This window comes from Sorex araneus, chromosome 4 (assembly GCF_027595985.1).
Source record: "Sorex araneus isolate mSorAra2 chromosome 4, mSorAra2.pri, whole genome shotgun sequence".
Lineage (NCBI taxonomy): Eukaryota > Metazoa > Chordata > Mammalia > Eulipotyphla > Soricidae > Sorex > Sorex araneus.
The window spans coordinates 94,524,793-94,551,803 of record NC_073305.1 but is presented as its reverse complement, the minus strand read 5'-3'; the positions used below and the strand labels follow the sequence as shown (position 1 = coordinate 94,551,803).

The following is a 27,011-nucleotide window of genomic DNA, read 5'->3' as shown; positions in this document are numbered from 1 at the left end:
TGATGAAAACACTAGCCAAAATGGGTATAGAAGGGACCTTCCTCAATATAGTCAAAGCCATTTATCACAAACCTATGGCAAGCATTGTCCTCAATGGGGAAAAACTAAGAGCCTTCCCTCTGAGAACAGGGACGAGTCAAGGATGCCCACTCTCTCCACTTCTGTTCAATATAGTACTGGAAGTACTTGCAATAGCGATTAGGCAAGAAAAAGACCTTAAGGGCATTCAGGTAGGAAAGGAAGAAATCAAGCTCTCACTATTCGCAGATGATATGATACTATATTTAGAGAACCCTAAAACCTCTACCAAGAAACTCCTAGAAACAATAGACTCGTACAGTAAAGTTGCAGGCTATAAAATCAATGCCCAAAAGTCCATGGCTTTCCTATATGCAAATAATGAGAGAGAAGAAAGTGACCTGAGAAAAGCAATCCCTTTCACAATTGCGCCTCAAAAAATCAAATACCTCGGAATCAGCTTAACAAAGGAGGTAAAGGACTTGTATAATGAAAACTATAAAACACTACTTCAGGAAGTAAAAGAGGACACAAGGAAATGGAAAGACATCCCTTGCTCATGGATTGGAAGAATTAATATTGTCAAAATGGCAATTCTCCCCAAAGCATTGTACAAATTCAATGCGATCCCTATAGGGATACCCTTGACATTTTTCAAAGAAATGGAGCAAGCGCTCCTGAAATTCATATGGAAAAATAAGCCCCCATGAATAGCTAAAGCAATCCTTGGGAAAAAGAAAATGGGAGGAATCAACCTCCCCAACTTCCAACTCTACTACAAAGCCGTAGTCATTAAAACAGCATGGTACTGGAACAAAGGCAGAGCGGCAGACCAATGGAACAGGATTGAATACTCCGACATACACCCCCAAATATATGATCATCTAGTCTTTGATAAGGGTGCAAGAAATGTGAAGTGGAGCAAGGAAAGCATGTTTAACAAATTGTGCTGGCAAAACTGGACGGCTACATGCAAAAAAATGGGCTTAGACCTCCATCTATCACCATGTACAAAAATCAGATCAAAATGGATTAAAGACCTCAACATCAGACCAGAATCCCTAAGGTACATTGAAGACAAGGTCGGCAAAACCCTCGACGACATTGAAGCCAAAGGTATTTTCAAAGCTGACACGCCACTGGCTAAGCTAGTGAAAACAAAAATAAATGGGACTATCTCAAACTAAGAAGCTTCTGCAACTCAAAAGAAACAGTGACCAAAATACAAAGACAATCTACAGAATGGGAAAGGATATTTATGCAGTACCCATCCGATAAAGGGTTGATAACAAGGATATACAATGCACTGGTTGAACTCCACAAGAAGAAAACTGCCAACCCGATCAAAAAATGGGCTGATGAAATGAACAGAAACTTTTCCAAAGAAGAAATCCGAATGGCTAAGAGGCACATGAGAAAATGTTCAACATCACTAATCATCAGGGAGATGCAGATCAAAACAACAATGAGATATCATCTCACACCACAGAGGCTGGCTCACATCCCCCAAAACAAAAGCAACCGGTGTTGGCGTGGATGTGGGGAGAAAGGGACTCTCCTTTACTGCTGGTGGGAATGCCGACCGGTTCAGCCCATTTGGAAAACAATATGGACGATTCTCAAAAAGTTAGAAATTGAGCTCCCATTTGACCCAGCAATACCACTCCTGGGAATATATCCAGGAGAGGCAAAAAGGTATAGTAGAGATGACATCTGCATTTCCATGTTCATTGCCGCTCTGTTCACAATAGCCACAATATGGAAAAAACCAGAGTGCCCGAAAACAGATGATTGGCTAAAGAAACTCTGGTATATTTACACAATGGAATACTATGTAGCTGTCAGGAAACATGAAGTCATGAAATTTGCATATAAGTGGATCAACATGGAAAGTATCATGTTGAGTGAAATGAGTCAGAAAGAGAGAGACAGACATAGAAAGATTGCACTCATATGTGGAATATAATGTAACTGAGAAGTACAAGTTGGCAACGATGCAACTTCTGGCAGATGTCTCTCTGGACTTAGTTACTAAAATACTAAATTACAGAAACCCAAAACTGAGAGGCCGCTAAGTGTGGTCACTCGACCTCATACCTCTTCATCCTCAGGATTGGAAAACAAATTATCTAATGCTTCCTTTTCAGCAGGTCTGACTTTAGGGGAGAGACTCTCCAAACAATAATTGTGAGTTTTGTTGAAATATTGTATGCAATCAAAATGAAAGTAAAGTGAAATTTATTAGTTCCACAGGCGGGGGGGGCTTAGGGTGGGGGGGGCGAGGGGCGTGGGGGGGTTTGGGGTGTGAGGGGGCGGGGTGGAGCTATACTGGGATTCTTGGTGGTGGAATATGAGCACTGGTGAAGGGATGGGTATTCGAGCATTGTATAACTGAGATTTAAACCTGAAATGTTTGTAACTTTCCACATGGTGACTCAATAAAAAATTAAAAAATATATATATATTCTATATGTTTTGAATAAATGGTAAGTACACAATTAAATTTACTTTATAACGATGTACCTCTGTATGTGCAAGACAAGATGAAAATTTTAGGTAATAATGTTTAAATGTTCCAAGTAAAAGGAAATTTTTTCACAGAAATAATAATCTGAAGATGAGCAGTTTATTGTTTGTATGGTTTGGGATCTTCACTTTGTTATTTCCAAGATGACTCATTTATACTTTCTAATAGCAATTTGCTTATTTTAGAATAGATAAAATTATATATATAGAAAGACTGAAATATCAACTTTAAAAAAGATCCTAATATACTTTAGGGCGTAAGTTTCTTAAAGTACACATAAGTTGTTAAAAGTTTACCTAGAAAAGTATGTGATAAAAAACATGGAGAAACATATACATGAAACATAAAATAATTAAATAAAATATACAGTTATTAATTATAGGGCATAACAAGTGAATATCTTATTCTGATTTTTTCATTCAATTGTGGTGCAGACTGATGACTCTCTTGATTGGAATATTTTGATGTAGGGCATTATTACAGTACTCTCACATGTATACACACACTAAAATTCATATGAAATTTATCAAAATTTTAAAGTCTAATAATTTCCTCTAGGAATGGAGCGATAGCAAAGCAGGTAGGGTGTGCTTTGTGTGTAAAAACACAAAAATAAAAAGAAAATGGCGAGGAGCACCTCACCTCACCGCCGGGCATTGGGCACAGGGCAGCGGCAATATCTCTCCTGCCACCCGCGTTCGGTAGTCTCCAGCTGCTTCCCCCACTCCAGGAAGGTTGAAGGCAATGACGAGGCAGGCAAAGGAAGGAACGGAGGCAAGACGGTTGGTCTCAATCGTAGTTTATTCCAATCTCTCTATACACTCCCGTCTTTCTCTCTCTGCTTCTTCCCCGAACCCCCTCATACAGCCACCTTCAATCCCCCTGCATCAGGGGCCATGGTTTACACATAAACAAAGGAATGGGAGTGACTCGGGAGCACTTTGATGGCTGTGACTGATAAACCTAAGCTCCTAATGGCAAGGGGAGCAGGACAAACCAATGATATCCAACACCTTGAACTCGGCTATCCCGGGTTTGATTCCTCGGCCCCTCTCAGAGAGCCTGGCAAGCTACCGAGAATATCTCGTTCACAAGGCAGAGCCTGACAAGCTCCCCGTGGTGTATTTATATGCCAAAAACAGTAACAACAAATCTCACAATGGAGACATTACTGGTGCCTGCTTGAGCAAACTGATGAGCAACGGGATGACAGTGACAATGACAGTGAATAATTTACTCTGATTAAAAATAGTACTGTTTACATGGTTCTTTGAGAAAATTTTCTGCAATAGGTAAAAATATATACCATTAGTAGAAAAATACAGAGGTGTGTTATGTTTCTACATCTTTTTTAACTAATGTCATAAATAATGTATTCCTAATGCAAAATGATAAAAAAATAGAAGAAGCACAGTCTGGTTGTTGTTTTTTCAATTTCTATGCATGACTTCCTGAATGCAATTGTAATCTATGTAGGAAGTGAAAAACATATCCTCGAGGAATTGGTAAAATGTACTATCTCTTACTTTCAAATAAATGCATTAGCTCAAAGCAGTTTAGTTCCAAGGAATGCTCTAAAGTTCAGCCTAAGAGAACAAGAGACAAATGGAGGATGTACAAGCATTGTCAAATTCTGTCTGCATCATATTTCCCAGTGGAATAAGAAAACAATTATAGGAAATAATTTTCCTCTATAGGAAATAATTTCCCTACTTTATAATCAGAAAACCATGTTTCTAAATTTTCAGCACCAACACACATGCTTACACAAATGCATACTTATTTGCTACACCTCAGTGAACAGCAAATGACATACTTCAAGTTGATCACTGAAAAATTGAGAAAAGGGATACAGGGATAAATTTTGTGCTGAACAAACTACAAAGTGAAGATCAGCTACCGAGGATGAGAAATTATATTGTATTGGACCGTTACTCAAAAATAATATGGGAATTACATGTTTCTCATAGGAAAATGATTTTCAACCAAATACACTACCTTCAGTGATAAAATAATGTATTTAATATTTTATGATGTTGGTTTTAAGAATGAATTCTCCATTTACCCTTGCTGAGAGGACTATTGGAAAATTTTCTCTACCAAAATGAGGAATTACATAAAGAAATTATATGTGTGTGCAGGAAACAAGAATCCAACAGAGAAGTGAGGTAACAGGAACAGGCAGCATGATACTGACAGAAAGTTCCAGAAGGACAGCTGGGCTTCCATCTGGAAAGGAGTCCGTCCAGATCGCAGAGTTCCAAGATGGAAGTCTACAGGGGGGAAACAAACAAGCAAATAAAAAAGGGATTACTCGATGTATTTCACCATATTGATGGGGGTTTTATATTTAGTTTAAAAGCTACAGAAAAAAATGGCTAAATGGACATAATCAAATTAAGATCTAATTGTAAAAATATCTTAAAATGAAATGTTGATCTTCCAATTAGGATAAAACTTACACATCAGATCTTATATATGGTTTTATACTTTAAAAAATGTAAATCTCTTTCAAAATTTAACAATAAGAAAGCAAACAATCCCATTAACATGAGGAAATATATTTTAGCAATTTCTCTTTATTTTAAATAAATGAGTACATTTATTTAGTTATATTATAATAAGCCATTATAAGTATAATGAACGATTATTGCTACAAGTAGATGTACTAAATATTTACTGTGTCAGTTGACAATTTTATAGACCCAAATTAAAATCAAGTTATTTACAAGAGCTGCAGATAAAATTTAGATGTGCAAAAATTTGATTATAATACACCAAGAAAATTCTTACCAAAACAGATCAGTATAGTTACCATATGGATTTAAAAAAAAATAAAACAAAACATAGCTTAGCTTTCTAAAAGTAGAATTGTTCAAAATAAACTTTCTGTTTGGTTTGGGGATCACACCCATGTGTACTCAGGGGTTATATACGGCTATGCACAAAGGAATCACTCCAAAGAGTACACAAGGCATGACATGGAATGCTGGGGTTCCAACCCAGAATGGTCAAGTGTAAGGCATGAGCCTTACCCATTATATTATCTCTCCAGCCCTATAGTTATCGCAAAATAGTACATTTACTAAAATAATAAACAGCTCATAGAGTACAGAATATTTTTAGACTAAAGAAATCAAATATTAACAGAATTTTGAGGAAAAAAATCACTGTATCACTGTATCACTGTATCACTGTCATTCTGTTCATCAATTTGCTCGAATGGGCACCAGTAATGTCTTCATTCATCCCTGTTGCATGCTAGTGTAGCCAAATGGCGTCTGTTCGCTCCAGGAACATGAAGAGCATGTTGTTGTTACTGTTTTTGTCATATCAAAGATGTTACAGGTTGTTTGCCAGGCTCTGCTGTGTGGGGAAAAATATATTAAAATAAATAAATAAAATAAAAATAAAGTGGTCTCGGGAAAAAATGCGTCCCTCTCTTCTGGGAGTTTTATTTTATAGTCTCTGGATATTGGTCCTTGATGAGATTACAGAGGTGGGAGGGGCAGTTTGTGGGTGTGGCTGCCAAGCTATTGGCAAACTGGGGATCTGGGTGGAGGAGGCCCAGTCCTGATCCTAGCAGGCTTGGAGATCTCAGCCCTGGGTCCGACACACCTGGGTTCCTCTGTTGGTTCCCTCATGGGTGAGGCTCCACCAATTGTGTGGAGAGTGGCGTTGAGCATGGCTGTGGCTGGGTTCTGGAGGTTTTTGGCTGCTGGGGCTAAGCTTGGGGCAGAGAGGGAAACTCAACACCACCCACCTAGGGAGCCCCAGTGAAGACAGCCTGGCACAGGGGCAGGAGATTCTGCATCACTTGAGAAAAAATAAAAAAAATTATCATCAGAGTAGATGGTATTTAAACATTATTTACTCTGTAATTACTTGAAAATTGGTATGAATTATAAATGTTATTAAGTTTTCTTTGAATTGTGAATTTCAGAGAAGCATGGGAGCGCAGGACTAGAGGGATTGGTGGCTGAGAACTGTTCCCCTAGCAGGCCCTTAACAATGGACAGACGAAAGACTGGGGCAACAAAGAAGCATGGTTCCAGGCTGGTTGAGATTCACTTACTCTCTCCTCCATTCAGTAGTTGGATCTCTCACCTTACAGCATAGTAATTTCTCCTCCATTCGCCCCAGTGTAATTTGACCTCTTCCCTTGGCACATAATTTTTTCTCCTCTTTTCCTCTTTGCCCCATCATCATCCCCATTCTAGTCATAGTTACAGTTGTAGTTGTCATAATCATAGTCTCCTCTTTCCCCATACAGCATAGCTATATAGAAACCATGAAGGGTAGGGATACACATAGGTGGAGTTTAACATTGTCATAACAATAAACAGATGTAAAACCACTCCTTCGGGGGAAGTTCTAGGAGATTAACTCCAGGACAAATTCTCATTTAAAGGTTCAGCACTCTAGAATACCAGGAGATCTGCTCAAGGGCAGGATTCCATCAATTTCTTTATCAAAGAGTATATGCATAGGGCAAATAAGAATTAAGATAGCCCCAGAATCATGAATAATTTAGCCACAATGAAATGTATGTTAGAATAATTTAAACTGAAATGACTTCCCATATTGAGAGTTAAAGTTGATTTGGAGTAAGTAGAAACTCAAAAATCGCTATTGGGAATGGATAATGAAAAGTAGCACTGTAGCACTGTCACACTGTCATCCCATTGTCCATCGAGTTGCTCGAGCTGGCACCAGTAATGTCTCCATTGTGAGACTTGTTATTTTTTTTTGGTATATCGAATATTCCATGGGTAGCTTGCCAGGATCTGCCATGTAGGCGGGATACTCTTGGTAGCTTGACGTGCTTTAGTTTATAAACTAAATGAAAAGAAATTTTGGAAAAATATTTGGCAGTTAAGCAAGTATGAAACTATGACATAGCCATGTTAACTACTTATCATTTAGATATAATCAAAGAAAAATCATGTCTTCCCTTAAATATTTAGAGCAGTTTCAGTTAGCACTAAATTATAAAGAGAAACAAGATAAATGTTCATCAATAGATCATTAAACATTAAAATGCATGGATATTCTGAAAAGTCTCATATTAAAGTTTGAAAGTATAATAAAATAATGTCTTACATAATATATCTGAAAATACAGTGAAATATCAGTAAAGTTCATTGTGATCTTAAAATCATATTTTTGATAATGAAATAAGTAAATGTACTCTTTTTTTTCCATCATTACAGCAAGATGAAGTGAAAGTCAGTTACATCCTTTGAAACACACACAGACAAAGATAACACCATAGTAGCCTTGACATTTCAATAATAGAATGAATATAGTTTCATAACAGAGATTTTTTTCTTTAGACCAGAAGCCACTGGAGGAATAATTGCGTAGGGTTTCTTTGTCACTTAAATGGTCACTGTCACTGTCACTGTCATCCCATTGCTCATCGATCTGTTCGAGGGGGCACCAGTAACGTCTCTCATTGTGAGACTTATTGTTACTGTTTTTGGCATATCCAATTGGCATGGGTAGCTTTCCAGGCTCTGCCGTTCGGGCTCCATACTCTCGGTAGCTTGCCAGGCTCTCCGAGAGGGGCGAAGGAATCAAACTCTGGTCAGCCTCGTGAAAGGCGAACGCCCAACTGCTGTGCTATCGATAGCACAGCGATAGCACATAAATGGTAACCTCAAAAAATTGTTGGAAGTCTGAGTGTGGACTAGTGTGATGAGAAAGTTCTGAAGATGCACCCCCTACTATTTAAGAATACCTTCTATCTAAGAATATCTAAGAATACCTTCAGAATAGATAACAAATTATTTGTGATAAATTTTTGAAAAATTTTCCTGGGACCCAGGAGGTGGAGAAGATCAATCCATTTGAAATAAACCAAGAGTATATTTATAAATGAAAGACTGATCTCCAGGAAGCAAATTTGGTAGAATTTATAACTGAATAATAGGAAAGTATACTTCTTTTGTAATAAGCTTTTTATTGGGATTTCAGGCCACAGTCAGTGAGACTCAGGGCTTACTCCTCGCTCTCTGCTCAAGGATCATTTCTGGCAGCCTAAGTATAGCCACCAGCTTTAAGAAAAGATAGAACGATGCAATTTTCTGTAATTCGAATGGATCTGGAGAGCACCATGTAGAGTGAAATCAGAGAGAGAAGGCACTTAGGATTCATATGTGGAAAATAAAGAAACCTTGTGGAAGAATAGCAAATGCCCATTGAAACAAAGAGCAGAGCTGGTCATCAGTAGGAAGCTTGTCACTGGGCAGGGGTGGAGATGATAAGTGAGAGAAGGGAACACTAGGACAAAGGAGCAAGGGAAAAGTGCCTCCCACAGGGACAGGCTTGGGGGTGGGAAGGTAAACAGAGACAGTCGTGGAGGGAAGCAGTCACTGGTGAAGAGATTGGTATTGGGACGATATATATCTGAAACAACATAAATATCTTTTAACTTTGTAATTCCCAGTGATTCAATTAAAATAATAATAAAGACAGCTTCTAGAATTAAAACTCCATTTCTGGGCCACAGTGGTAGTCCAGCAGATAGGGCACTTTTCTTGCACAAAGTCAATCTGGGTTTGATCCCTGCACGCTATAAGATCCTCCAGGTTTACCCTGAGGCAGAACAAGGAGTAAGCCCTGAGCACCACCAGGTGTGTTGCTACAAAACCACCCAACCCCCATAAAAAAAAGGAAAAATAAAAGCTATTTCAGTTCATATTAACCAGTAGAAGATATTTATGACTTAATTTAAAAATGCAAACATGCCAAAAGAGAAGAAAATGCAATCTGAAGAAATAGATAACGTTTAGACTAAAACTCAGGTATTATACAGAAGTTATTATTATCATACAGATAATGTTAAATTGTTATTACAATGTTAAGAACTAATGGAAAAGGATAAAGCAGGAAAGACTAAATTGGTAATTTAAACAGAGATGGTAACTGCTAGAAGTGTATTCAAAATAAATTCTAGAAATAAAACACTGTAAAATCATGTGATATAGTAATAATAATAATGAATAACAATAAATAATAACTCTTATTTTAGCCTATAATATGGAAACACTGCTTACACATTATATCAGAATTGGTACTAGAGTTTTAGTAAATAATTTTTGATTTTGAGGAGTATATTATGCTATATAAGTAATATTTTATGAATTCTAACATGGAAGGACATGTTTTGATAAAAGTTAGGTAACAGAAAAATCAACTTAAAATTCATATAAAAATTTGCCACAATTATGAGGATATCAGAAGATTATGAAAAGAAAATTTTGATGGTCTCCTTTACTATATTTTTCATCATTGAGCATTCTAGAAAAACATATTATCTAGGTCATAGAGTATATCATCCTACAATAGTTAAATAATGAAAACTTTATGTAATCTTTTAGATTATTATTTTAATCATGTCAAAGTTTGAGACCAATAATTATAACAATATATTTAAAATTTTAAACTGTATTAAGTATTTCACATGCAGGTGCAGATATACAGGACATATATATATATACTGATAATACTGTAATTTATTTCATTTTATAGGTTACTTATTTGTTGGAATATAGCTCTAAACATTTTAGGCTTAACATTGGTATATCTATTCTTCTCTGTCACAAGGATTTTAGGTTTACTGAGTTATACCCATCACAATGATCCTGAAACACCTCCACTCTGTCTTTATTAGAATATAGCTCTAAACATTTTAGGATAACATTGGTATGTCCTGTTTCCCTTACCACAGGGAGCTTAGGTTTATCACAGTGCTCCTGAGGTACTTCCATTCCTCTGTGTTTATCTGTAAATACTTTCTGTGTTCTCTTCCTGAATTGGGCTATTACTTTTTTTCCCCTAATTAGATTTTGTTATTTTGTAATGTCAGAAATCTATGAGGTCCTCAGAAATCTATGATTTTATATTTGTGAATGAAATGTTGATTTTTATCCTTCTCTTATGTTCTTTTGCATAATTTACTTTAAAGCAATGCCCTTTTTGTACAGACACGGGAAGACAGTTAATATTATGCTTTTGTAACTTGGGAGTTAATTGACACTGAATAATATTCATTCCTGGGCATCTGCTTTCTCGACTTAAGCCTCACTTGCCTTTAGTTCCTACACCCCAAAACCAGGGTCTCAACAAGGAACTGTATGGACCCAGGGCAAGCTGTGAGTTACCCTGGCATTGAAATGGGCCAAGCCAAAGTACCACAATAATTAACTCAGAGCGTTCAGAGCACGGTCATGGACAAATTCTGTCATGATCCAAAGAGTAACAACTGGATTAGGATCCTGCTAGGATTAGAAAAGACTAATCTGGCTTGAGCGCTGTAGTCTGGTATCTATAGGGAGATGCCCCCAGGAGAGCAATCCTATAAGCTTAATATATGTCTTACTCTGTCCATACAGAATAACTAATATTATCACTGAATCACTATCATCCTCTAATATTATGAATGTTTATATGCTTGTTTAACTAAAGAGAGGAGAAACACACCCATATTTTTTCTTTAGGCCAGACGTCTTACTGAATGAGAATCTGTCCTAGAAGAAGATTCCCCTGAGGGAAGGACCTTACATCCCTTGATTGCATGACAACACCTGACACCTCTGTGTAATTGTTACCCCAACCCCTCGTGATTAGGGATATAATGAAGATTGTAAGAGTGGACTGGAATATCCAGAAGCAGGTAGATGTATGAAGCAGCAAGATCCAAGAGGAGGATGAGGAGGATCGGGGAGATAAAGAAGATTATGGAAGAAAAGAATGGAGATGAAGTGGAATAAACTGCAACTGACACCAACCAGACTGTCCCTCATTCGCTCCTTCATCTTCCATCGCCATTGACCACCCAGGGGAGGGGGGAGCAGCGTGAGACCACAGAACACAATGCAGAGGCAGGGAGAGAGAGAGCTGCTGTGGCTTTCGTGTTTATTTTTTGAATACACACTCATTGAAAACCTATTTTAATTCCCCAAAAATTATCTTGTCCCTGATACAACTACTCAATCCTAGACATTCAGAATTTGTGAGACATTCATTGAGTAAGGGAATAGATTTTAAAAAGTAGTTTCAAAATTCAAAATTCAATCCCTGGTGATTTCATTATGTTAAAATTATATCATAAATTTATATGCTTAAGTGAGAATTAGTAAAACCAGATTTTATCTAGTTCTAAGAGATATAATTCCAAATTTCATACTTTCAACTCATTCAATCTCAGACATCCCTCACTCATTCAAATTTTTTATAATTTGCTCCATACTTGACATTTTTCATGAAAAACTAAAGAAAGATGATGATGTAAAATGATTGTCAATGAATAGAAACAAGGTGCATTGTTACACATTATTTTGTTTTCAAAAGGCATTTAAATAACATCACAAAGTAGAAGTATATTGATGAAAATGCATGAGAATATGGAGTTGAAGCAAGGATTTGTCTAAAATGAGATCTCAATTTGTTTGATGACGTCTTATTACTCTCCCTTGGAGGGTGGAAACTTCTCTACAAAAGGAGAGTAATAGAGACATCATCAAAAAAATTGAAACCTCTCAAACATTATTCTTCAAAATATTATTTATTGTCATACTTCACCTAATTCCCATTGTTTAATTTCATGTCTGATTTCTAACCATATTTTTGAGTATTTTTCCAAGATTACATTTACAAATTTTGTTCTATAACATATTTAATTTAAAACTGAACCTTTAATAGACTCCCTCAGTTCTTTTCTGAACTTTATCCTAGAATTTTTGTTTGCCATACTCCCTACAGCTTTATTTGCATTTCTCCAACACATTTCCATTCCCTCCTTCAATTTCAGGTCAATCTGTGGTACATAATATGTGTTTGTTAATGATCTATTGGCCAGGCACAAGCTGTCAGAATTTTTATATCTGTTTATTTATTCTTTTATAGTTCTAATTTTACTTTTTGTATATTTCTTGTATATTCATATAACTTCTAAAGTACAAAATTGATGGTGAAGGTCACAAGCAATACAATGGGATAGAAAATGGAAAGGATATCTCGCATAAAATTCATTAAATTTTCTCACAATTCTAGATGTTTTGGTTTAAGCTGATGTAAATGAGTTACATGTACTATTTCTAATACTTAACTACCCTTTATTCAATGACTTATGATACTCACATTGTATTCAAACAATTTATTATCTAAGTTTTGCTTGAAGTATTTTTTCTCTTCCTAAAAAATGGTCATTTAAGATTATTGTATCTTATAATATGAGAAATATTTGTTTCACTAACCACTGAATCTAAGTTGGCTTAATTATCACTTCATTGTATCACTTGTCAACCTATTGATCTTCGATTTGCTCGAGCAGGCAACAGTAACGTCGCCATTCGCCATTCGTTCCTGTTGCATGCTAGTGTAGCCCAATGGCATCTGCTCACTCCAGGAACAAGAAGAGCCTCAAAGCATTTGTTTGATTTGTTAGATTATTCTTATTAATCTAATTTCAAAACTAAGATAAAAATGTTACAGCTGCCCATGATCTGAAATTACTCAATAATTTTCCTGTGAAATATTAGGGTGCATTATTTTCAAGTAATATTATCCTTGTGTTTATTTATAGTACTAAGAATATCTATACTTGTGGGAAGAGATTATGTCCACACTCAGCTGTGATAAGGACTTAGTCTTGGTTCTCTGATCAGGGTTCATTACTGGCAGTGGTTGGGTGGGTGATCTTATTCAATGCTGGAGATTTAACCCAGGTCAACTGAATGCCAGGTAAGAAGCACCTCAACTGCTGTACAATCTTTCTTTCCTGAAAATGGCTGCATCATGTCCCTGGATTTCTAGGTAAAAAATTATAGATGGTAATATTATATGGGGATAAAAATAATTCCTGATTTAAACTTTTAAACATATCAAACATATATGTATATGTATGTGTGTTTAAAGTGAGGAGAATGTTATCTGGTTTTCTCTTTCAGATAGGATTTTTATAAAGAGCTTCTTTATAAATCAAAAGCTGAATCTCATACCATTATAGTTATCTTCTGAGTCCAAATTGCAGTTCTTTATTCAAAGTTAGCCATCTGTGAAATTCATATAATCTCATTTCTAATAAAATTCAAAGCATTTTACATTCAGCATGTATAGATGCAAATTGACCTCCTAAATGTTTTCCTGTTTTTAAATTCTATTTTTATTTATTTAAATTGTCTTTAAATTAGAATGCAATGCATCAAGTCATTTTATCTTAGAAAATAGAAATGTAAAATAATTAGGGACTCAGAAAATTCTGAGAAGCACAGGATTAGCCATGCAGTAATGCAAACTCGCATCTGCAGCTAGTCTAAAAATGTCATACAGACCTAATTCTGCTTCAATGCAAATGCAATTTGTTTCTTAGCATTTTCACATGGAAATAAATTGGGAATGTGTTTGTTTAAAACCATTTGCTACTTAATTTTTCATTGTATTATTTTCAACTAGGCTATTGGGAAAATAAGCACCCATACTGATTGATATCACAATAAATTTGATTTTAATCATTTAATACGAAATCACGAAATCCCCATTAATCGTCGATTTCTAGAGCGGGCTCAGTAACCTCTCCATTTGTCCTTTCCTTGAGATCTTAGAAGTCTCTCTACTTGGCTCCCAAAGATGTCGCACTGGAGGCTCTTTCAGGGTCAGGGGAATGAGATCCAGCTTGTTACTGGCTTTAGCATATGAATGCACCAAGGGAAGCTTGCAAGGCTGTCCCATGTGGGCAGGAAATTCTCAGAAGATTGCCAGTTTCTCCCAGAGGGAGAAGTAGGCTAAAAGATATTTTCTGGAAGCTCGCTTTTAAGTCTCTGGGTGCTGACCATTGATGAAATTACACACACCTGGGTTCCTCTGCGTGAGGCCTGTCTGAATGTGTGGAGAGTGACCTTGAGCATGGCTGTGGCTAGGTTCCAGTGGTCCTCGGCCACCGGGAGCTCTGCTCGGGGTGGGGAGGGAAGCTGGAGCCCATCCCCTCCGAGGGGCCCCAGGGAAGATAGCCAGGCATGCGGGCAAGAGACTCTCTGCATCTCTCTCTTCTAGGAGCTTGCTTTTAAGTCTCTGGGTGCTTGATGGAAAATTACGCACACCTGGGTTCCTCTGCTGGCACCTTCATGCGTGAGGCCTGTCCAAACATGTGGAGAAAGACCTCGAGCATGGCTGTAGCTAGGTTCCAGTGGCCTTTAATAATTCTTAGTAATTCTTTTTTTTTCTTACTAACATTCTCATATTTCCCCACTGACTGTTTTAGATATTATCCAATCTTTTTTTTTTTTCCAAGTTCACCATTTCCACAAATTACTTCCTTGCTCACAGAGAAAATTGAAACTCCCACAAAATAATTCCTTCAACTTACTGCCACACAAGTAACAAACTTCATTTAGAACAATTTCCTCCTATCAGGCACTAAATGGTGTCATTTACCTTCTTTCATGCAACTTTACTACATGTTTCCTTTCTCATGATTTCATCATGATCATATCTTCCCCATACTAAAGTAGCTTTCCAATTCTTTATGTACACACTGAAATATCTATAAAAATGTAATTCATAAGATCCCAGTTATTTTCCAATTTTCTTATGCTAATTTCTCTATGCCATTGATAATATGGATAACTCTACATGAAAATATACCAAGTACAGTTTAATTTGTAGAACTGTAGCATTGTTGTCTCACGGTTCATCAATTTGCTCGAGAGGGCACCAGTAATATCTCCATTGTGAGACTTGTTGTTAATGTTTTTGGCATATTGAATTTTCCATGTGTAGCTTGCCAGGCTCTGCCATGCAGGCGGGATACTCTGGGTAGCTTGCTCGGTTCTCTCAGAGGGACGGAGGAATCAAACCTGGGTCAGCCGCATGCAAGGCAAAAGCCCTACCCACTGTGCTATCGCACTTATGAATATAAATTTGTGGTTAAGAAGTTCCCCTCAACTCTGTCACTTGGTTCTACTGGGATCTCTCTCACTCTTTACAGTCAAGTTTTTCAAGATCTTGTAAACACTGAATATTTATTATTGGCCAAAGTTGGAGACTGTTTGTTGGTAGGTTGTTGGCCCTGCATGTGGCCAAACCACATATGGTCCACCGGAAACTTCCAGGTTGTGCAATGAGCAGGTCTACTAATCCAAGAGTCAGAAATAAGTCGTGAGCACTGCCAGCTATCACCTCCCTCAAACATTTATTACCTAAACTCCACCCATGTTGTTATAGTTCTGCTGCTGATGCATTAATCTACCCATAACTATCAATCAGACTAGTGTGACTGTCCCTCCGACAAGTCTTCCACTAGTGCCACCAATTCATTTTATAGCCTACATCTTATCTGATATTATTAAAATAACATATGCCCAAGGGCAATCGTGAAGATGGTTGCAGGGCAGTGGCAAGATTTTCAGGGAAGATTATTCAAAAGACAAAATAAAACTTCTTTAAAGATAGGAGAATAAAATAAGTTGATAAACTATTACCTTAAAATAAGTTCCACGAAAGGTTAATTATGGATAATATTTAGATAGGGCTAAATTTTTATTCCAATCATAAAAATCCTGTATGTATATTGTTTTAAAAAAAAGGTTTCTGGACATTTATGGGGCCCCGGTCCCATATCTCCTGAACCTATGCTTGCTGGCCATATCTATCCAGGTGAGATTAATTCAGACTAATTCCCCACCTAATTTCTCAGAGAATCCTAGGGTGGCTGACTACAAAGATTCACTCTCAGGACAGCAACGCACTGCAGACCCCATGTGAAAGATGCAGAAACTGTCAAATTAGTGTCATTAAATAGTCAGATATATATAGCATCTCTATACAAGTACAACTTATTTTTTTTCTTTTTGGGTCACACCTGATGATGCACAGGGGTTCCTCCTGGCTCTGCACTCAGGAATTATTCCTTGCTGCTTGCTGTGCTCAGGGTAGCATATGGGATGCTGGGAATCGAATCCAGGTCAGCCGTGTGCAATGAAAATGCCCTACCCACTGTGCTATTGCTCCAGCCCCACAATTTAATGTTTTAATAAACACGCGTACACACACATATATGTATATGTATACACACACATATATACACACACATATATATACATATGTATGTATATATATATATATATATATATATATGAGTGGATCCCCAAAATACTTAGGGAGTGGAGCAATCACACCCAAGAATACTTAATAAATTGGGTCGGACAGTTCAGTGCTGGCCACAGTGCTTACTCAGTGTAACAGTGTTACACCGGTGTAACAGTGTAACAGTGTGTAACAGTGTTTCAGGCCACTAGAGCTATCCTGACAGTGCTCAGTGGCCTTCAGGAATATACCTGGTGATGCTTAGGAACATACACTATCAAGGTTGAACTCTATTGCACACAGGCATGTACTCCTGTACCCTGAAGTATATCTTTAACTCCCAACCCCCCCCAAATTACTACTAGCTGTGTGTTCTTACACGGTCTTTAGGAGGCCCAAGCACCCAACCCTGTGGTTCTTGGACACCCAGGCTGGAGGTCCAAGGAGAAGTGCTATAGTACTGCTCCTCCCTGAGGTGCCAGTGACTCCCTGCATTACCTGGGGAGGTGTTTGCAAGCCCCAATCTCTGCACCCAGAAGTGCACACGGTACCAGGTGATGCCAGGGATCAAATGGGGTCATCTTCAGGAAATACATATACCTTCATCCACGTGCTATCACTCTGACCCATCAAAATGATTTCTAATAAAACTGGTTCCAAAGAAAATCAGCAGGCATCTTAAAGCACTTTACATTAATCATATTAACATTATAAAATAATATAAGTAGTAACTATGTTTAAGAATAGACTGTGGAAAACATATTTCTAAGAATGCATTTTTCAACATAATCTAGGGTTTAAAACAATATGTCTGATATTTATCAAGTGGCATTGTGATTTTTTATTTTGAAGCTTAAAAGCATTAACGGCTTCATTTGACTCTTCTCTAGACAACACATTTTTGGGGTTTTGGGGCCACACCTCATTGTGCTGCTGTTTCTGTGCTCAGGAGTGACTCCTGCTGGTGCCCATAGGAATCATATTTGTTGCCAGGAAGAGAACCAGAGTGTCTTATGACCTTCACTATGTCTTCTGTTCTTCACAACGCATATTCTTCTTGCTTTTTTAAAACACCATGGCTTACAATAATTTTTTACAGACATTCAATATTCCAATCCTAATTCCACCATCACTGTCATCACCATTGTCCCAATGTCATCACCATTTTCCCAAACACCCCTCAGGCCTGGCCCCATTCAAACCACCCTCAGGCCTACCCACAATAATTGATTTTATATCGTTTGTTACAATTAAATGGTTAATGTAATGATCAAAAATTTTATTTCCCTAGAAAAAAATTGTGAAAATTCTTCTATGTCACCATGGGGACACTAAGTCCTTGTCTGAGGTTGTGCAAGTTTAACCTTCTCTATTAATGTTTATGTTAGTCGACTTTGGTGGCTTCTGGATTATACCTCAGCCAATCTACTATGCTGCGACTGGGTTGTCATTGTTGTAGTTTGGACATTATCACTCCACAAAATTTAAAATATTTAAGTGGGCAGTTAACTGGGCAGTTAAATATTTTACTGGGTATGGATACCTGGTCTTCTAAAAATAAAGGAAGGTATGTGGGGGGCAGGAGTTCCCCCAGCCTGACTCTGAGAAGACCTGGAGTTTTCAGACACAAAGACCCATGTCCCTGAAGCTTTTGGCAGATGAGGTTCACTGTCACAGTCTTGAGGTGATGGAGTCAGATTGGAAGCATGGCTAAGGCTTTGGGGTATGGGTACAGTTGTCAGGGCTTTGTTTGAACACTGAATTCTTAATTGAGGAAACTTTCACTGAACATTTGTTGATATTTCTGTTAACCTCAAACTAAAAAAAAATTGGAGCATATTAAATTCTTTTTTTTTTTTTTTTGTCAGTCAAAAGTTGGTAGGGTTCTTGCTTTCCAGGTCGTCAAGATGGATTCAATCCCTAGATTTCCCTGCACTTTTCCAGGAGTTATTCCTGAGAGCAAAGCCAGGAGTCAATCCTGAACATTACTGGGTGTGCACCCCCACCCAAAATTGAAGTATATAAAAATATATAGATAAAATTACTATTTGAAATCATATGCACCATAGTGCAAAACGTATTAGTAACTTTTCTTTGACAAACATGAAATATACTAATTTTACTTATCTGATTACATTGAATGTTTGACCCATTCATTATAAGGATTCATTATTAAGATCAGAAAGCTGTAGAAATTCTTAATTTATTGCTACTACGTTCTTTCACAAAAACTTTTCTTTGAAACAAAGTATGATTCTCAAATATTGCCTATGACATATCATTTATTTCAAATGTATGTTGTAGATTTTATGGCAAATACTATTTGAGTGTGCAAGGGAAATTTGGCAGACGCTAAAGTAGACATAATCGTTTTTTTAAATAATTGAACTTTAATCTTATTTTGAAAAAGTATCTGATAGAAGCTAAAAAATTTATCTCAGCAAGTTGGGCTCTAACCCCCTGCCGCGTAGAAAATTGAAGTAGCCTTTTTTTTCATGAGTGTACTTTGTTAAGTATTTGGAGTAGTTAATTATGCTACATGAGCTGATAGTCATTACTACATGCACAATCTATGGCTTAGCATTTATAAGCTTTAGAATTAAAACTATGGTAAATGCTAATGAAAGTTAATATATAGGATGATATATAATACCTTTTTATGTTTTATGTTATCAAATCTCTTTTAGTATTAATTTTATTTTAACATTATTATTTTCCCTGGCCATTGTGATCAGTATCAGTATTGATAATGGCTTTTTATTTGTCAATAATAAAAAAGAACTGGAAACTTATTTTAGGCCTGTGATTAGTCTCTCTTGTATTAAAACAAATGTGTCTGGTGTTGGGCAGATTTTATAGTAGGTAGGGCAGGTAGCTCTTTCTTCACAATGTGGTTGACCATTGTCTAATGTGACGTACCCCATATGGTCTCATATAGTCTGTCCAGAGTGATCCCTGAGTGCAGAGCCAGGAGTAAACTTTAGCACCACTGGGTTTGACCCAAAAACAAAACTAACAACAACAAAAATTATTTCTTAGAATTATTGGCAAAAAGATAGATATTAATGTTACCTTACTTCACTGTAAATTATTTCAAGACAATATCTATGGTAATTTGCTGTATATATTTCATTAAATAATTGGAAATTATCCATAATTATAAATTCTATTGTAGCAATTATATTACAGGATTATCTAAATAAAGGCAGCATGCTATATTCCTTAAATTTGAACATAGATAGTTCTAATAATTTTAGTAACACTGGGGAAAAGTTTAGTTTTTTGAGATATAAGCTGATACATTTTTTCACCATAAAAATAAAAACTTTTAAATTTTTATTAGGAATTAAATAAATTGGATGCTCAAAAGATAAAAGAAAGAGAGAATAAAACTGAATCATGAATAACTTTGTAGCTGCATATCTCACTGTGATTCAATTTTAAAAGTAATTAATTAAAAATAATAACTATAATATATATGTGATAATGCAAACTTAACTATCCTTTATTATTTGTCAATAAATACAAAATTGCTAAATACTATGTTATTTTCTTTTCTTTTATCAAAATGCAAGTGCATGAATAGTTAATTTTATACTAATTTTATATTTTAAGCAATGATAAAAATACAATTATAATGAGTCTTTACTCCAGTGATATTAAACCATACTAATTATAAATCTGTGTTAAGATACTTTGCTGATTTATTCACTGTTAAGTAAAACATTTTAAATGGGAGCAGTGTCAGTGTATATTTGTTTAGTTCCATAGAATCATGTACCCTTTGAAGACCAATATAAATGAATTATTCACTACTCCAAATTTGTCTTTTATTTATTTATAGAATAACTATAATCTTGATAGAAATTAATGGTAAATATATATTTCATGTAGTTATTTCAGTTTTAACCTTGTCCTTTTATATTTTAATGCAAATAATTTCATGAACATGTGTTTTATGTTTTAATGATATATAAAGTGTTATATATCATTTTTTGTCGGGAGAACATACTTTAGGGCATACTTGAGTATTCCAAATTCATAAAATTATGTTTCTATATATTATTTTCAGAGGTTATAATTTTAGCCCCATTTAAAGCTATTATGTGTGTTTGGTTAATCAAAAAAAGGTATGAATTTCAGGGACAGAGAGATAGTACAATAGGCAAGGCTCTTGCCTTGCAAAGGGCTTCCCTGGGCTTAATCTTTAGTATCCTCTAGGGTTGCCCAGGCCCTGCCAGGAGTGATCCCTGAAAGCAGAATAATGATTAAGCACTGAGCATAAGCAAGTGTGGCCCCAAACCAAAACAAACAAAAAATATATAAGTTTTTCACCACAATATGAAACTCCAGTAGTTTGGGTTTAATATGTAAGTCTTTTTCTTACCCATGAATTTATTTGACATCTCTTTCAAAAACTCAGTTTTATATGAATGCACAGGTATGTGTGTATGCACATGTACTATCATTCAGGCCCAATCACCTTTTAAATATTATTTTCTTTCTTAGAAGACTCATTTTTATTTGCTTATGTTATATAGTAGAAAAATGTACTTGACAGCTCTCTGAATTGTGATTATATGTCATACCATTAATAACCTCGTTTTAGTAATATTTCATTTCTTGTACTTCACTTACAATTGAAGATCATTTCAATATCTTTCTATGTATAATTAATCAGGGAAGAAATATCATAGATATATGTGGTTATCAGTATTAATTCAGCTATGTATACTTGTTTAACAAGATCATTTCTTCCAAGTCCCTATCTTGCTCTCTGAAGAAAATAGTAAAAAAATAATTGTCACTTAGGCTATTGTTTGATGTTTACTCCTTCTTTTAAACTAAAACAGAAAACACTGTCTTATTTCTGACATTTCACTTTTTTATTCAATTTTCTTCTTTTATAAACTTATATTTCCATATTCCTCTAGGCAAGTATTCTTAATATTGTATACTCATGACCATTTCTTAACAAAGAAATTTTAAACTAGTCTTATAAAATGGTTCTGGAGAGTATGTTTGAACAGCTGATCACATTCACAGTTTCTTTATTTCTCTTTTTAGTGTATATCCCCTAGAACGAAGCCTGTTCTCCTTTTCTTTATTTCTCCCAAACTCGCATCCTTTACTCTTCTGATCTACAGAGCAAATAGCCATGCCTGTTATGCCTATTATACCTCTAATCAAGTAAAATTTGCATTTACATTTTGTAGGGTATATGTAAGGTATGGCATCATTGTTTCATAAAAAAGTGACAGATTGAAGATGTTATTATTCTTAAAGCAATTTCAAGGTATTATTATTCACTTCAGACATATATACTTCATAATAAATATTATGTGATCTCTTTTTCAATATGAAAATCACAGGATTATGCTGAGTACTATAAACATTTGTTGGGAAATTAAATAAGAGAATAGTTAATTTTTTCTCTGAATTTTATTAGTACACCAGCAGGAATGTTGAAAGCAATACATTACTCAAAAAATAAAATCCATGTTCTCCCTAAAAGTGGTTATATGATATTTGCTTAACTTTAGATGTATAATGTGTTTTCTGCTTATGCTATGAAAATCACATTATTGTATCATTGTTTTTAAAGTGAAAATAGTATGATAACTATCTTTAGCCTTGATCTAAAATTGACCAATGATTTCCCTTGTAGAACATTGAATTGGCAATCATGAGTGACAGATGTTCTGTACATTGTGATAATACTGCCTATATAATTGTGATAATTTTCCACTCTGGTTTGTCATTCTAGTGATTTAAAAATCATTTGGTTGTTGCCTGAAAATGACTGATGTTTTTCCTCTATTAAGTAATTTCTGCTGGTATAATGTAAGTCTTTTAATGAGTTCTTGAATTCTGTTGAAGTCTGCATATTTCAATTCTTTGTTCAAATAAACAGGTGTGACAATTTATAGAATTTCATGCAGAAACTGTCTAATTGCTACATCCTTGGATTTTGAAATGTGTTTTATAGAGGAAAGCCATGCATCCATATTTTCATTCAGGAATGTTTTTGAACATATGTCTTCAACATATATTTAATTAAAATCTTAAAAATTAAAAGCCAGAAAGTTGAGCTTATTAAATTGCTTTTATATTATAGCTATTTTTTAATTTTATTTTGCTGGTTGATGCAAAATATATAATCCTATAGGATAAATTGTTAAAGTTCTAGGATAAATATTTCTTATGATAGACTGTGGTCATAATTAACGTCTTATATGTTGAGTTCATAATAATGAAAACATACAGTGTTGTTTACAAACTGTTTCACGTGGCAGATCTTTTGTTAACAACTGAATAAATATCACGTGTATAGCTTGAGAAGCAGGGTTAGGAACTTTCTCAGAGATACAAGCATTTCCTGATTAAGTAAAATATTAGCAGGGCTGGAGAAAGAATATTTTTTTGGGCACATCTGACCTATATTCCATCCCTAACACCTAACATGGTCATCCAAGCACTGTTATGTGTGATTCTTGAGTGTAGAGCCTAGAGTAGACCCTGATCACCTCCACATTTTTTTCTTCAAAACTAAAATAAATAAATAAATAAAGTAGTCTGAGTCAATATGTTAAATTGATCAAAGTAAATTGAATCAAAGTAACTATTGTGTCAGTAATGGAATATGCTGCTAAATCACAGTTAATTTCAAGTATGTCTTTATTATTTTTAGTATTTGATTAGAAAAAATTACTATCTAGATACATGTCATCAATTAATGCAAAATTATTTTAAAATAAATAACTTTACCCCTATAAAACTTTGATGGCATATTATTATGCATGTATTTAGTCCCATTGCTTAACTTTGATAGAACTTTTTGGAGATCAAGTTCAATTTTTGTTGGTTTTGAAACTATCTAAAGAATCTTTAGTGAATAACCCATTTCTCTAGTGGGAGTGTGTGGGTGTTTATATATGCATATGTAAGGATCCCTTTATACATACATCTGTATATATATATATATAGAGAGAGATATGATGAATGGTTGGGTAATTAAATGATCAATTGAAAAATACGAGCTCTTTTATCTCAATTCATAATTGTCCATTTGTGACTAACAGTCAAAAACGTATTTATTCTTGGCCTTTTGGCTAAGATTAAGTATCTGTTCTTATCAGTTTAATATCTGATATGTCCTATACCTGAGGACAACATATTAAATGTATTTTGGGGACTAGGAAATGAAAAAGGAACTTGCTTCATCTGTTTTACGCATCGACCTGGTATTGAAGTACCTCCAGTAATGGTGCAGAATAGAGAAAATATACATATTTTTTTCTTAAAGTTTATACATAATATTCTCTGCAAGTGTATGCATTCTTTCAGTTCTTCCTGTACAATAAATGACATCTCTAGGTTCTTTATAATATTCATACAATTGTTGATACAAGTTCTGCTGAGAAGTTAGCTGATAATTTTAGGTAAAATATTTTACTTGTGCACTTTGTTCTTGATATTCCTTCAGAAAGAACAATGAGCTCTTCTCACATTTACGACTTACTGCTGATGTGGTACAAAGTCATTCTAAGATATTGAGTTATCTCTAATTTTGTCACTTTCTGAAACATTTTATGCATCTATTTTGGTTAATCAAAGACACTTCCCCAAACATCCCATGAATAGTGTATTTTTATTCATTTATTTGTTTGTTTATTTATTTTTTGCTTTTTTTGGTCACACCTAGCAATGCTCAGGGATTACTCTTGGCTCTGCACTCAGGAATTACACGTGTGGTGCTCAGGGAACCATATGGGGTGCTGGGAATTGAACCCGTGTTGGCTGTGTGCAAGGCAAATGCCCTTTCCACTGTCCTATCGCTCCAACCAGATAGTGTATTTTCAATAGCAAAAGAGTTTGCAGAAATTTTTAAGACTTAGGTTTAATTGTATATATGATGCTTCTTTATCTTGACCAAACACAAGTTTTGTAAAGTTTTATTACTTGTTATAGATTATTTAAAATAAAGCTTTTGCAGCATGGTGTTGGAACAAAGGCAGGCCTGCAGACCAGTGGAACAGGATGGAATATCCCACCACACAACCTCAAACATATGATTATCTAATCTTTGATAAGGGAGCAAGAAATCTGAAGTGGAACAAGGAAAGTCTCTTTAACAAATGGTGCTGTATAACTGGACAACCACATGCAAAAGAATGGGCTTAGACCTCGACCTGACACCATGCACAAAAATCAGATCAAAATGGATTAAAGATCTAAACATCAGACCACAATCCATAAGGTACATTGAAGACAAGTTCAGCAAAACACTCCATGATATTGAAGCTACAGGTATCTTCAAAGATGACACGCAACTGACCGACCAAGTGGAAATAGAGATAAACAAATGGGACTATATTATACTAAGAAGCTTCTGCACCGCAAAAGATAACAGTGACCAAAATACAAAAGCAATCTACAGAATGGGAAAGGATATTCACCCAATATCCATCCGATAAGGGGTTGATATCAAAGGTATATAAAGCATTGGCTGCACCCTACAAGAAGAAAGCATCCAACCCCATCAGAAAATGCGGCGAAGAAATGAACAGAAACTTTTCTAAGGAAGAAATATGAATGGCCAAAAGGCATATGAAAAAATGCTCTGCATCACTAATCATCAGGGAGATGCAGATCAAAGCAACCATGAGATACCACCTCACACCACAGAGAATGGCACACATCCAAAAGAACAAAAACAACCGCTGTTGGAGAGGATGTGGGGAGAAAGGGACCTTTCTACACTGCTGGTGGGAAGGCCTATTGGTTAAGCCCTTTTGGATAACAATATGGACAATTCTCAAGAAATTAAAAATTGATCTTCCATTTGATCCAGCAATACCACTTCTGTGAATAACCCCAGAGAAACAAAAAGATATAGTCGAAATGATATCTGCACTTATATGTTCATTGCGGCACTGTTTACAATAGCCAGAATCTGGAAAAAACCTGAGTGCCCAAGAACAGATGACTGGTTAAAGAAACTTGGTACATGTATACAATGGAATACTATGCAGCTATTAGAAAAGATGAAGTTATGAACTTTGAACATAATTGGATCAACGTGGAAAGTATCATGCTAAGTAAAATGAGTCAGAAACAGAGGGAAGGACATAGAAACATTGCACTCATCTGTGGCATATAAAATAACAGAGTAGGAGACTAACACTCAAGAATAGTAGTATATAATACAAGGACGTTTGCTCCATGGCTTGGAGGCTGACCTCACAATCTGGGAGAAAGGCAGCTCAGATAGAGAAGGGAACACCAAGTAAAATGTGGTTAGGGATCCCGCGTGAGAAGAGAGACGCGTGTTGAAAGTAGCTTCGAGACTGAGCATGATGGCCACTCAATACCCCTATTGCAAACCACAACACCCAAAAGGAGAGAGAGCAAAAGGGAATACCCTGCCACAGAGGTGGGGTGGGGTGGGGCGAATGAGATTGGAGGGTGGGAGGGATACTGGGTTCATTGTTGGTGGAGAATGGATACTGGTGGAGGGATGGGTTCTCGAACATTGTACGAGGGAAACACAAGCACGAACATGGGTAAATTTATACCTGTACCCTCATGGTGACTCACTTATTAAAAAATAAATAAGGGGAAAAAAGAAAATAAATAAATGAATAAATAAAGCTTTTGTTTATTAGTGTGTTTTGTTTATTAATGTGACTTAGATCTTGTATATACAATGTAAATATTATTCCTAATGTGTTAGAGATATAAGGAAATCATTAAATTTCTCTTTCTTGTTTTGTTTTTCTACAATAACAAAAAAAGTTATACTTAGGCAATCCTCTATAATCATCCAATTGAATTTAGATTAGTCAGATCATGTTTATCTCCTTCCCTTTTCAAGGGTACTGGTCACTGGTGAAACTTAAAAGAGGAATTTAGTAATATACTATTTTAATTACCTTGAAGCAGGTAGACTAACATGAAGAATAGTTTTATTCATCAATATATGCCCTTGTTTTTCATAAAACTTTAGGAGTTTGAATCCAGAAAATTTATTCTGATTTATAAGCATATAGTTGAGCAAATACCAGATTATAACATGTTTCAATGACTTTATAAAATTCAAGTATCATTAAAGTATCTTACAAGACCAATTATAAAATTAAGTAGAAAAAAGTAATTAAATAAAAATGAGTAAATAAAGCAGTTAATGGAATAATTGTGCTCAAGGGCAGTAAAATAAAATTTAATATTGTAAGATAATATTACTTTTGAATATCATTTGGATTGCAAGTGAGACTTTCTGTAGATTTTTGAGGCAAAAAATCACATATTTATGTAGGATAATTTATAATTCCAATTATGTAATACTTGATTGAGTACTATCATGTATCACATAATT

General features: G+C 35.5%; 1 non-coding gene across 1 annotated transcript; it reads left to right on the top strand.

Annotated features, from left to right (window-relative positions):
- The first annotated feature begins 23,725 nt into the window (after positions 1-23,725).
- Positions 23,726-23,911, top strand: LOC129404760 (U2 spliceosomal RNA). Its single transcript, XR_008630113.1, has one exon. It is a non-coding gene; the product is annotated as a U2 spliceosomal RNA (small nuclear RNA).
- Positions 23,912-27,011: the final 3,100 nt, after the last annotated feature.